The sequence below is a fragment of the Setaria viridis genome, chromosome 4 (genome assembly GCF_005286985.2).
Source record: "Setaria viridis chromosome 4, Setaria_viridis_v4.0, whole genome shotgun sequence".
Classification (NCBI taxonomy): domain Eukaryota; kingdom Viridiplantae; phylum Streptophyta; class Magnoliopsida; order Poales; family Poaceae; genus Setaria; species Setaria viridis.
In genome coordinates this window covers 18,064,903-18,078,513 of record NC_048266.2, presented here as the reverse complement: position 1 = coordinate 18,078,513, position 13,611 = coordinate 18,064,903, and positions in this window count along the sequence as shown.

Below are 13,611 nucleotides of genomic sequence, written 5' to 3'. Positions count from 1 at the left end.
TATGCACCGGGGTTAACTTTATATACCACGATGTTTCAACACAAGGAGCACTCAACTCGAGGCTAACCTATTACAACTTTTCCAAAATCTAGGCTGCCGAGGAGTACAACAAAAAGATGGTTCCCTGAGAACTCTTAATCTACCAATGGACACTATGAGTCGGAGAAGGGGCGCCATCTTCTTCTATATCCATGCTGGACGCTCCCTCGTCTTCCTCAGGGTCCTCCTGAGCTTCGAGCTGCATGTTGAGGGCATGCATATCTTCGAGCTCGGCTTGGTGCTCCTCCAGGTGGGCATTGGCAACTGCCAACTCCATTTCCACCTCCATCTTTTCCTCCGAGAGCTCTATCATGCCGTCCACGAGGTCGGCGACTTCTCCTTCTAGCTCGGAGATCCGATCTTGCATATCGTGGATCTGGATACCACGCTGGATCAGCTGGTAGGTTTGGCCTACCATGTCTCTTCTTGCTGCCTGGAGGTAACCGTGGGTATCTGCAGCCGTCCAGGCGAAGAGGGTCATGGCTCTTCCCTGAAGCTCTATCAACCGGTAGAGGGCGGCCATGCACCGGATGTTGGTAGAGATGGTAACCATGGCGCAGGTGGTGGCTAACACCTCGATGTTCCCGACGCGGTCAAGCCAGGCCGGGTCCAGCCGGTTCCTGACGGGGAAGACACCGATCGGGTCTAGCGTGATCTCCACGGGATGCAGCTGACAGAACTGGGTGAGCAACTGAAGGGCGGCGGACTCCCATGTATCTTCCGGAGCGAGACCATAGGCTATTATGCCAAGAGAGGGCCAGTCGGGCCGTGCAAGGGGAGGTGGTACCAACGCTTGCACCTGGCACGTCTGAATGCCATGTTCCATATATAACCGTCCGGCATACAAGGGCGGGGACTGATACCCAAACCACTTCAGCGTATCCCACAGAATCGCGGGAAACCCCTCGAAATGCAGGCACGTTGACTGGAAGGTACCGTCCGCTCCAAAAACAACATGTCCGGGAACAGCCATCTGGAACCAAGAAAAACCGAAACTACGTGAGATAACTCCAAGGGTCAGGGGTCGGATAGAAAAGCAGATGGGTTTCACCGAGAGCAACTAAGAGAAACTAGAAATCCTTAGATCAAAAGAACTCTTTCGGACAGGGTTGCTGCTGAGAAAAGGGACCGTACAACCTTTGAGATATGACGCATGCACGGCCTACCTTACTCCTAAAAAAAACAACTGCTCGAACTTTGGGTCTTACGCGGTCAGCGCCGGTGACAAGGCAACAATACGTCTCTCCCTATAATAACTAGTCGGTTCTAGTAACGCCTCCTAACGAACGCGGTTAGCAACCTGCAGAAAACACCACACACGAACCTTTCGTGCCAGCACCCACGAAAGCGTTCCCAAACATTACCGCTCACTATAGGAACGGCACCCATGCGTTTAAGGCTGCATGGACAGCACTCAACCGTGGAAATAGGCTCCCTTTGAATGGATCCGTATAACCCTTCGCATACTCGTGATGCAGAATCGGCACACGTATGACAAACGTGGCGAAACAACCGTGCTGATAGGTTCGTTGGAATCGAACCGTACCAACCTTCGTATGGAACACATACGGAACCTGTGCACGTGTAATAGATGTGGGCGAAAACAAATGCGAAGATAGGGTCCTTTGAATGGAGCTCCCTATCAACCCTCGCATACTCGCGATGCGGAACTCGGCACACGTATGATAGACGTGGCGAAGTGCTGGAAGGGTTAGCAAAATAACCAAATACTTATTAGTCACCTAAAACAACCCCAAAATCCCCTAGGGCCTCTCGCACTAAGTCATCCTTAACGATAATACGAGATTTTCAAAAGTTTCTTGCAACTTTTATCCCTTTCAAAGAAGTGTTTAGGGCTCATTGGGTTCTCTGAAATGCTAAACACGGCTCTGATACCAGCTGTGGCGGAACCACCTCGATTTAGCTTGATTAAACAGGGTTAAGCTGCCTAACATGCGACACTCCGGCCTAACCCGAGCTAACACGAAGTGCCGTCGGATTTCATCCGATTTAACCACTTAAACAGGATCGAGTCTAGCAAACCCACACGAAGGTGAGTGGTTACAGAGAATACAACAAGTCCACTGAGTTGAACAAGTTTTACCCATTTAGTTCGGCCATAAAATCCAACACCAGAGTTTTACAAGATTTCAAGAAAACAACAGAGAAACACTAGCGGAAGACTTCGTCGGGGTCGGATGTCCGGGTGAGGCCAGCCAGGACATCACTGAGTCCTCTCCTCGCCGTCCGAGGAGGGGTCCCACTCGACCGTCCAGCCTGGCGGGAGCTGGGACGGCCAAGCACCAACCAGAGAGGGGTCGGACGCAGCAACTTCACCTGAAAAACAGGAGCCACAACAAGGCTGAGCTACTAAGCTCAACAAGACTTAACCGATAGGAGTAAGGACTACTCCTCCTTCTAGACATGCAAGCTGTTTGGCTGAGGGGTTTGGTTGCCAAAAGCACTAAGTAACCCTATTTTCAAGTTTTAGCTCCGGTTCTAGGTTCATTTACCAGTCTAGGTTGTGCCACCTATTCTAAGCATTCATAGAACCAAGCAAGATGTGCGGATATAACAACAAACATTTCCATCATCAGATTCCTTATTTACTCAGGGTGACATAGCGATCAAGCAATCTCAAACTGTGAGAGGCAGACGAATCGATTCGAGTTCTTTAACCATGCATGGTGAACCTAGCCTCACGACATCCGCGCACCCGGAGGTCGCTTCCTGTGTCGGCCTTCCCCATCAATCCCCTAACCCGTGTCGGGCCCATTTCCTTTGGTGCAAGGTTCCACAGACCCGGCCTCTGCCGTTCTGTGACCACACATTGCCACCACGTGCGACAACCAGCAGGGGAAACTCCGTTCCAAGAACAATGGGGCGACCGCTCACGTCTAGGTTCAATCCGGTACTAGGCTTCCTCATCCCATACTAAGTATGAGGCTAGTACTTTCAAACACTTGATCACGAACACCACCACTGTCAGGCCTTAGCAAGTTTTTATAGACAGACGGGGCGACCATCCGACCACCAAAGAGTTACCCAAAACCCTGCCCCGTCCATCGTCCTTATAGTTATAACAGGAGAGTAAACATGCAACTCCTATAACTCGCGAGTGACAGGAAATCACTCGGCTTTTACCGTTTTTCCTAGTTAAGCAATGCAGCTACTCGGTCCAACAGCTAGTGCTCAGATCATGGGTTACTGAGTCATGCATCTAGGGTTTCACACAACTCCTATACGTAAATGCACAAGCATGTTATAGAGGCATGCGCAAGTCTGGTAAAACACATAGGACTTTCATGCAACCGGAGCTTGCCTTCAAGCAAGGAGGACGGGAACTGCTCGACTTCGGGGGCGACTTCGGCTTCGGAGGACAGGAGCTCGGCTACAGCTTCTTCTTCTGGCGCCGGGTGAAGCTCGTAGAAGCCGTCGGCGAGGTGCAGCTCTACACGAATGCAATGCAGGGGTTAGCATAGACGGTTATTTCAACAGCAACACTGGCTCGCCTGAGCCCAGAAACTCGCGACAAAGAGTAGGAGGTGATGGTGGTTCGAGAGCTGATGATGATCAAAAGGTAAGGGTAGGAAAGGAACTAGTGGTCTGATCCTTGAACTAGAGGATGTGATAACTGGGGGAGTCCTTAGACGCAAGCGCTGAAGGGTTCCCAAGTTTTACACATACACCCTCGAGTTGAAGAAAAAGATCACAGCCAAGCCCTCGGGCGAGGTGGATAAGGGTCGGCGGAACAGACAGGGTCGGGCGAGACGGAACCGGGGTCGGACGGATAGGAGGGGTCGGGCGAGGCGGACTGGGGTCGGCAACTCACCTTCTTCCTGAAAGGAAAGCGTGGGGTCGGGAAGAAGCAGACTTAGGCGGAGGGACTAAAGCTTCGAGCAAGGGCTAAAACTAGCAATGCTCCGGCGGCGGCGCTGCTTCTGGTGGATCACCACAGAGCTTTTACGCAGCACGGAGGAGCAAGCTGCTGGGTGACTGGGAGAAAACTGAGGGAGAACTGAGAGAAGAACTCCTCAAGAACTGGGTGGGTGGCGCTAGGAGCTTGAGCAGGGAGCTAGAGAAGGCTGAAGGCAACGAGAGCGGAGGGAAACTCCGGCGACGGGGGCATTCCTTTTATAGCTGCTGGAGCAGAGGAAAGGAAACGGCGCGGAGAGAGAGAAGGGGAGTGGCGCGAAGGCCGGGGAGAGGCAATGGAGTGCTCTGCCGGGGCGGCGATTGAGCAAAGAGGGCGGTGGTGTAGAACTCTGGGGGTGACGCCAGCGATCATTGCGTTCTACCGTCAGGGCGGCGTAGGGGCGGGTAGACTGGTGGTTGAGATTTGGCGGAAAGCGGGCGTCGTCGTGCGGAAGAGGTGATAGAAGCGACCGGTTTAACGGCGCTAGAATCGAGGGCGCACAGGTGAGAAGACAGGCGGACGCGGGCGCGGGGGAGAGCGCGGAACAACAGATTGTCGGGCGGCTTCTGACAGAGCGGGGGAAAGGAACTGTCGCGGCCGCGGTCGGGGTTGGCGGTGGAGGAATCGTCGTGTAGCGGCGACCGAGCGGCGCAACTGTGGCTGAAGGGACGGAAAAGATGGGCGACATCGGGCTCTGGGGCCGGGATCTGGTGGCGTGATGATGGGCGCGGGAGACGAGGCTCTGCAGAAAGGGGTGCAGAGGGCTTCCGCTGCCATTGGGGAAAGGGGGCACGGGAACCCACTCGGTTGCTTGCCAGAGACAAAACTGAGCAGCAGGCGTCGGAGAAGACGAGCCACGCGGCAGGAAGACTCTGAGGCGGCCATGCAACTCGAGTGCGGCTGGCGCGGGGGATCTGGAAAAGATCTCGCGGGTCCACCGGTGGATAGATCGGACGGGTGAGAAAGATCAGCAGAATCCGACGGTGGGCTGAGCTCGCCGGGGTCGGGAGAGGAGCGAAGCGGGAAGGGGTCGGATCTCAGGGGTCGGGACCGGCAGAAAACTGAGCACTTAGGTGCGGTCAAGCGAGACAGCTGACTAAAGCTAAGGGCTGCGATCACGACTAACTGGAAGGCTTAGGGGTCGGTCGTTACATGTACGGTAACTGAATTATCTGTCGAATAAATGTGTTATCAGCCTCCTGGGACTGATATTTGCATCACATTTAGTCTCTACTTTTGTCGGGACGCTTCAGTGCGGCAGAAGAAAAAAGGCGTCTAGACTTAGACAACCTTGAAGAAGCTCGCTGTGCAGCACTCGTCCAGTCTGTAAGGTACCTTGAAGGGATCCGCCGCTATCATGATCGCAACATCAAAGAATGTTCGTTCAACATAGGTGACATGGTCCTCAAGCGTATTAAGACACCAAGGAGCTGCACAAACTAAATTCGCCATGGGAGGGTCCTCTCATCATCTCCAAGGTCACTGGATCTGGGTCGTATAGGCTACAAACTCTCTCTGGCAAAGACGACAACTCGTGGAACATCAAGAACTTGTGTCGATTCTACCCATAGTTTACATATTTATGTAAATTGTCTATTGGCCTCTATTGTACAATTACAATTTAATAAAGTAGAGTTATTTCTTGTCGTAAAACAACAGATCTTTGCCTAATTGCGACTTACAAAACCAAGATCGCTGAGCTATTCAGCTCCATGGGTACTACCGCCCAACTTGCAGCTTGTATTCACAAGCCTGCCCAGAATATTTTCGAGTTCTTCAAATCATTGGACAAAAATGTTCACACTCAGCTTGTAATAACAAGTCTGCACATATATTTTTCAAGTTATTCAACTCGTTCGATAGCAGTGACTTGCAAAAAGCAAGCCTGCGCACACAAATCCTTGAGCTAAAATAGCTCCTTGGACAAGTCTATCCATAGATGGTCTTCGCAAAAGAAGTCATCAGTAACTTGGGAGTCATCCATACTACCCAAGTTCTTATCTAGACAAATTAGACTAGTCGCAGCTTGTGATAACAAGTCTGTAGTTCCACGTCTTTGGAGCAGAACACTCGAACAACCCAGAGAGGTTGCAAGGGTAGGCTCCAGCTGACGAAGTCCTGAAGAGTCTACTTGCCTAAAGAGTCTAACTACCCAAATACCGAGTGCTTGCACTCCGCAGAAAGGAGTTGCATCTTAAACGTACTCTACATTGTGTATCTAAAGAGGCTCACAAGAGTAGCCTTATGCGCATACACTCACGGCTACCATATAAGTAAATATCAGGGTAGTTCAGGAGATGCTCTAAAGTAAAGAATTCAAACAAGTCGACAAGCAATAGAATTTGTGACAAGACTTCAAACAATTTACATTTCATTGATGGCATGTTTATGTTACATTGACTTCATGTTTTTACATACAAACTACTCAAGTTCTATCTGACCGGCTACCTCCTTAGCAATGGGAGCCACCTCTTGCAGGTATTGTTGAAACTGCTCATTGGAGTAGTCTTGGGCTATCCCCTCTGCAACTGGAGCCAAGTCAGCTTGCGGGTAGAAGGATTTCACCATCGCCAAAAGTTGTTTCGAGATCTTTGCAGGGATGTACCCGGCAATCTTTGCAAGGACTTCCTTGAGTACTTCCGCCAATGGGTGGGGCTCCACGCCTTCAGTCGGGGGCTCCACCATATTAGCAATAGGCTGAGTGGCTATTGATAGCTCTCTCAGAGCAAGCTTGGTTGCCACTAGCTCAGCCTCACTCTCTCAGAGCGTCGTCATGGTGTTCACCAGATCAACATCTCCATCGGTGCGCAACTTCCGCTCCTTCTGCAGATGGTGCCCCAGAGTCTTGTACAGATTGGACAACTTGTCATGTTGCTCTGTCACTCTATAATACGAGTTCTGCCAGTCCGTAATGCGGCCTTGAAGATCTTCTTTTTCTCTCGTGAGCGCTACAAGAACAACACAAAGAACAAGTTAGAATCATCAAGCGCAAATTGGTACTCAAAAACCAACGAGAGGTGATAAGTTACCTTCCAATCGATTCTTCAACGCCTTGTTGTGCTTCCGAAGGCGGTCCTTCCCCTCTGCGGCTTTTTGGACAAGGTTACGGTACTCGACAGCTTGGTCGCCGTACTTCATGAGTAGCCGGAGGATTATTGCCATTTCTTGGTTAACTCGCGTTCAAGTGCTTCAGCCCGCATTATGGTGTCCTCATAGCCCTGAATCATCTCCAACTTCTGGCAGGAGCGCTTGATCAGTTTCTGCAAAACAGGGCAAGTACTTGTATAAGGAATGAGTACAAATTTCAAGTTTAGGATAAACGCAGAGGAGAAGCTTACCACTATATATTCTCCTACACGATGATGCATCTCCATGACTGTGGCCTCCATCTCTGTGGTTGTCAGAGGGTTCTCCAGGAGTTGGATTTCCTCCAGGTTCATCCCTTCAGCTCTCCAAGATTCCTCATGCTCTTCAGAAATCGGCGCACCAAGTGGAACCAGAGCTCGGCTAGTTGAGGGACCAGCTTCAGCGGATGCCACGTCGTGGCTAGTTGATGGTCCTGCATCAAACGGCGGGACGGCAGCCAACACTTGCAGCGCTCCGGTAGTCGCCACGATGGGTTCGGCTACTGGTAGCTTGGCATCTAGCACTACAACAACATTTAGTGATGCAATAACGTCATGCATAAGTGCAGCAACAAGGGATACAGCTCCTGGAGCTACTTCTAGTCCAGGCTGCTCCTCCGGCGGTAGAATTGTAGGCGTCGGGGTGATGTCTTGGGCCAAGTGGTTGCTGCTATCGATTGCAAACTTCGGGCTTGGGCCTCCAATGTCCACGCTAGTGGAATATCTGCTCAAAAAAAGTGTCAAGACACGTTACTACACAAAGACAAGTCACAATTAGTACTCAAAAACACTCCAGTACTTACCTTGTGGACCTCTTAATTTTCAAGGAGGGCTCTCCCCCCAGGAGCAAGTACTTGACAGTGGGCGACAATTTCTTTGGTGTGGCCTGCTGGATTACAGCTTGATCTTCGCCAGCCTTGGATGTTGTCTCCACCACTTGAGTAGCCTGGGCGCCGATGGGGTTGGTCCTAGTGACAGGAGGCTCCTCGTCATCCTCCAGTTCGTTGACCTCCTTGATCATCGGCAACTCTTGCTGCACAACTTCGGTTGTCATTTTCTCCTCCAGTGTCATAACTAAGCAGACATGGCAGTAAGGGAAACAACTTATGAGTACTTGATCCTCAGGATCTTGTCCTTCTTCGAAAGTGATTATCGAAGGAGGGACTTCATCGGCGGTGGGTGGCTTCCTCACCACGCGCTTGACGGCGATAGTGTGCCTCTTCTTTGGCGGTGGTACTAGCCCAGCCTCTAGGATATCTCCGGCTCACGTTTGGATGTTCTGGAGGAAGACCCCACCTTGTCAGACAGCCGGGCCTTGACGACAAATTTTTCAGAAGACTCTGAATCAGAGCTGATGAAAGATGAGAAATCTTCTGACTCCTCCTCCTCCTCGACTACCTTCTGAGCTTCGGTAGCCATGTGCACTCGAGGAGTGGCATCAGAGCCATCCGAGCCGGGCAGAGGATGAGCGGAGCAACACAAGTGAATTTCTTCCTGCAAGAGAGGACAAGTCAGAAAATTGACAAAGTACAAAATTGGTACTCAGGGGCTGAGGTCACGACTACTTACACTGCTTGGCGGGTAGGCGGTGTAGTATTCTCACAAAACGTCAGGATCGCTCTCGCGTGTTTGAAGAGGCGCCTCAATCGTGCCATAACCTCATCCACGGACAAGTCTTCCGATGTCATCCTAGATGGGTCATTGGGACCCAAGTAGTCATATCCCCAGGTACAACGCAGCTGAAGGGGTTGGACTCGCCTTCTCATGAAACTGAAGGCTACGCCTACTCTTGTCAGCCATGGTGTCTTTAGAATGGCGATCTTCTCCAGCAGCTCGGGTAGTTGAAAGCTATGTTCATGGGAGGGCTCGTCCAACCACCGGTTGTTCCAGACTGGGTGGTGGCCTGTTACCTTGGGTAGTCGGGGCTGGTGATTTCCAATATAGAACCACCCTCCTTCCAGCCAGAGTGGGAGTCAATCAATTCATAATCCAAGTACAAGCTTTTGAATTGCTCCCGTAGTTGAATTCCTAGCCCCCGACTACTTCAGTGTGATCCATTCTGGGCTAGGGTTTAACTTTGAAAAACTTCCAGAAAAGCTGGAAGTGTAGCTGGACTCCAAGAAAAGCTTCGCACAGGTGCACGAAGATGACAATGTGCAGGATGGAGTTCAGGTTGAGGTGCACTAATTCTAACTTGTAGTAATTCAACAGCCCGCAGAAGAAACCAGACGAGGGCAAAGCTAAACCTCATTTGGTGAAGTGTGTGAAGATCACTGTTTCATGGGCGTAGTTCTCCATCGGCCAAGGGTTGCCGCAGGCTTCCCTCTAGTTGATGAACTCTTGTTCTTGGAGCAGATTTGCATCCACCAATGCTTGAATGTTCGCCTCCTTCATCACAGACTTCTTCCAGGCGCACGCTTGTGTTGGCGGAGTGGTCTGGTCCGTCTTGCTGTACTTCAGCATTAGTAGTTGAAGTTCTTTCTTCGCGGCCTTCCTCTTCTTGCTCTCCGCCGCCTTGCTGGAAATTGCCTCCTTCCCCATTCGTGTTGCCACGAGGGTTTTCTTGCGCATATACTCAGGGGCTAAGTGGGGCGAGATACTGGCACTCGAGCTTAAGGATCAGAGAGCGGTGGTGCTAGGGCTACAGTGTGGAAGATGGAAGGGCAAATGGCTTAGGTGCAAACGGAAGCGATGATTTCATCCATTATTTATAACCGCAGCACAGTTAAAATAGAGGCAAAATTAATGGGGAATATTCCATTTTTTAAATGCCCAAAGATTACGCAACGGACTACAGTTTCCAACTTTATCAGAAGAAGATAAGGTTACAGTTGGCGAACGGTCATGTTGACTAGTGGTTGACCCTTATACCCAAACTAGTCGTGTAACGGCTCGGGGGCTGTGTGCCACGTGCCCATCGGCTGAAAAGTTTTTTCTTTGGATTTTTAGGAAAATGAGATGTGAAATTACAAGATTGACCCTTAGCCTAATTCTTCGATTCAACCTAAGGCTCGGGGGCTACTCCATATGGAGTGAGATTTTCATCTCACTTCCATATAAAATTCAAGATTCAAGATTCAAGACCAAGTTAAATGAGGCTTGAGCACATTCTAGCCGCATAACAGTACTTGAGTACATTTGAAGATTGAGATCCGATAGAGTACTTGAAGATTACCACAAGCTAGTCAGAGAAGCCTACAAAACTACTTGGGACTGCTACATTTGACTAAAATGTACTCGGGGGCTTGTCGTCTATACATCTATGGGCCCACCAGAAGATTGAACAGTCCTAGATATGGGGTTGTACACCGAGACATGTCAGACATGGAGACTATGGTGCAGGATGGTGTGGTCTACGTGGAATACAAGAACTAGTCGAGGATTAGAAAACTACTCATAGCAATTAGAGTAGGATTCTCTAGTCAAATCCAACTAGTATTCTTGTAAACAACCAACTTGTAGCCCTACCCCCGACAATATAAGGTGAGGCAGGGACCCCTCCAAACAACGTCAATTAATACAATCCAACCAAGATACAAGATGTATGGTATTACGTGACATAAGCGGGCTGAACATGTCTAAATCGTGTGTTTGAGTTCGCCTTCGAGTTTCTAATCTCGGCGAGCCCCACACATAAAACACTACCTCGAGTACCCCCTCGGTAGGTTGCCGGGTCTAAACACCGACAGAAGGCGATAGTAGGTGACACATGGAAGGCGGTTATGATTGTCAGAAGGACCACTGGGGGTCGGCCAAACTAGGGGGTCAGCTGAACCCCGGGCATCACCTTTTGATCGGCACACTGCTCGCTGGGTTTCTAACTTGGTACGGGGTGTTTGATGTCGATTTGAGTTGGTTTCCCCCCGTTGGTGGACCCATGAATCCTTCTACTTACACTTGATTGGTTGAGTGTGTATTTCCTTACTCCTTTTGGGTGTGTTTCCTCTTATTCTAATAATTAATCACCTGCATACAAATATTCACCAACACTTGTGAAAATAGTTGGTAATAAACTCCTACCACTATGTGTTGGTGATTGATCTTAACAGCTGTTAGTATTTCTTAACGTTACAAATAAACCCGCAAGCGCACCGATATACCATTGTAGCATGTCACCCAGAGAGTATTTAGGGTATCGTTATTTATATTTCCCCAACGGATGGCATTGGTGTAAAAGGATTTATCAGATACATATTCAAGACGATATGCTTCAGTAATAAACCAAAGTTCATACAGGGGTAAGCCATGATAAATATATGAGGGTAATGTGACATACACACACAGCCAATCTCAAGAATAAAGAATAAAAGAATAAGCCTAAGGTCAGTGGGAGCAAGGCATACAAGAGGTCCTAGTGGCATCTATCTATACTATCAAGGGTCATACAAGCACATGATCAAAGCTAACTCTATGCATACAACATACGGGGAGAATATCTGGCCCCAGTCTGCCAAGGCAAGGTATCTTTCAGAACTCCTACACCATACCCGAATGTGGGGGACTGCAAGGGATGGACAGGGTTGTAACCACCTGCCGCCTACCCCTCAGACCATGGGGTACAATCATATTCGATGGATCCCAATGCACCCGAGCACCATGCTCGTGCATATGATCACTACTCTAGCCCCTCTGAAACCTCGACCATGATGATCGACGGGCATTAGAACTAGAGCAAGCCCGAAGGCACAATTAACCGATACGGTAACATAGATTCAACCTAAGCACACGAGTATAACTTAATAAGGTACAAGACATGGCATAATATACTACCAAAATAGCATAGCAACCATACTCTTTATAGATAGAATATCGACAAATTGAATACAACACCATACCGAGAGCCGAAGGTTATGTCCTCAACCGACCCGAAGAATAGCTTATCACTACAAGAGTTTCAGCTCTAGCCTAGCTCCACTAGCCTAAGGGTTACAAGAGTAGCAAGAGAGAGAGAGGATCCAAGTGTGGTGTCTATAGAGGGGGTTCTCCTCCTCCTTTTATAGCTAGTTGAGGGCGGTTCCCGGGAGGTATCTCCAGGGAATTTTCTCCCACCACCATCCTTAGTCAACAGGCACCATCACGTGGAAGATAAGGGTAGGAACCGCCTGTCCAGATTTGGCCGAACCTTGGGTTCGGCCAACCTAGGCTGGGTCGGCTCTCCCCCGCCTTTGTGTGGTGGGTTGCCTGGTAGGCCTTAGTCCTTTTCCTTGTGGACCCATGCTGGATTGGGCTAGTTTGCTCTGGCATGTGGGCCCTCTTAACCGTCAGGTATGCGTCAAGTCTTCTTAACCGTCAGGTATGCGTCAAGTCTTCTTTAGTATGTTTCATCCGTGTTTGCGCACGTTCCCTCTTTATATAGACTTGTATCCCTGAAATCACTTATTTGCCACTACATGTGGAACTAGGTTATTGATAATAAATATGCGAGTAAGAGATGTTAGTTTTTCTTTATTCTTTGAGTAGTGTTACGGTCGGATGTCTATCTTAAGGATCATCAACAACAGCTTTTATGTAGGATTTGACGGTCAGATTTGGTAATTAAGGACCGTCAATAGCCCACCTAGCTTTCTTGTTCCCCTCTCCTTCTCCTCCCCCTCTCTTCCATTAGTGGCCCTGATAACTTGAGCTCCCTCACATGATGGTGTCTGGGCCTCCCACGGCGGTAGCACCCCTCGACGATCGTGCTCCCACACGCACTGATGCACGTGAATGACACCCGCATTCAGCTTCGCCATTCCGACCCCAACCCAACAAGACACAACACCAAGACTCGGGCACCAGCATGAAAGTGGATGAGCGACAAACAAGGGGCACCACGGAGGCAAGAATTGACCTCTGCCAGCGGAGTCAACCTTCACACTGTTGATAGGTCGCTGCTTCTCCAACCATGGCGGATGCGGACGGGTGTCACCATGGTGGCGCGAATCAACCTCCGATAGCAGAACAAGCGGCGGATAGGGATGAGGGCCACTAGGCCTGCTGGCGGAGGAAGAGTAGTGGATAGGGACGAGGATCGACAGGCCTGCGGGCGGAGGAAGAGCGAGAAGAGCTCGTTGGGCCGGCGAGCAGAGAGCAAGTGGTGGAGAGGGACGAGGGTACTAGGCCTGCGGGCAGAGGACGAGTAGCAGAGCGGGACAAGGGCTGCTAGGCCTGCGGGTGGAAGACGAGTGATAGAGAGGGACGAGGGCCACCGAGTGTATGTGCGAGCGACGAGCAACTGCTAGGCATGGGAGCGCGGCCACCGGGCATGTGGGATGAGCGGCTGCCGGGAGCATCGGTGAAGACGAGCAGCGGACTTGCAAGTGGGGTGAGCAACAGCCCAACCTCCGGGCGAGGGAGAAGCAACTGCTGGACGGGGGGAGGGGGGGCGAGAGCCAGATGCGGCCACTCATGGGGAGAGAGAGGGGAGGAGGAGAAAGAGAGGAGGAAGAAATCCACGTGGCAGGTAGGGCTACCACCACCTGTTGTCTTACACATGAGGTCTATGCCATGTCACGGGAAACCACCCCAAAACATTCTGGTCCAAAAATAAAT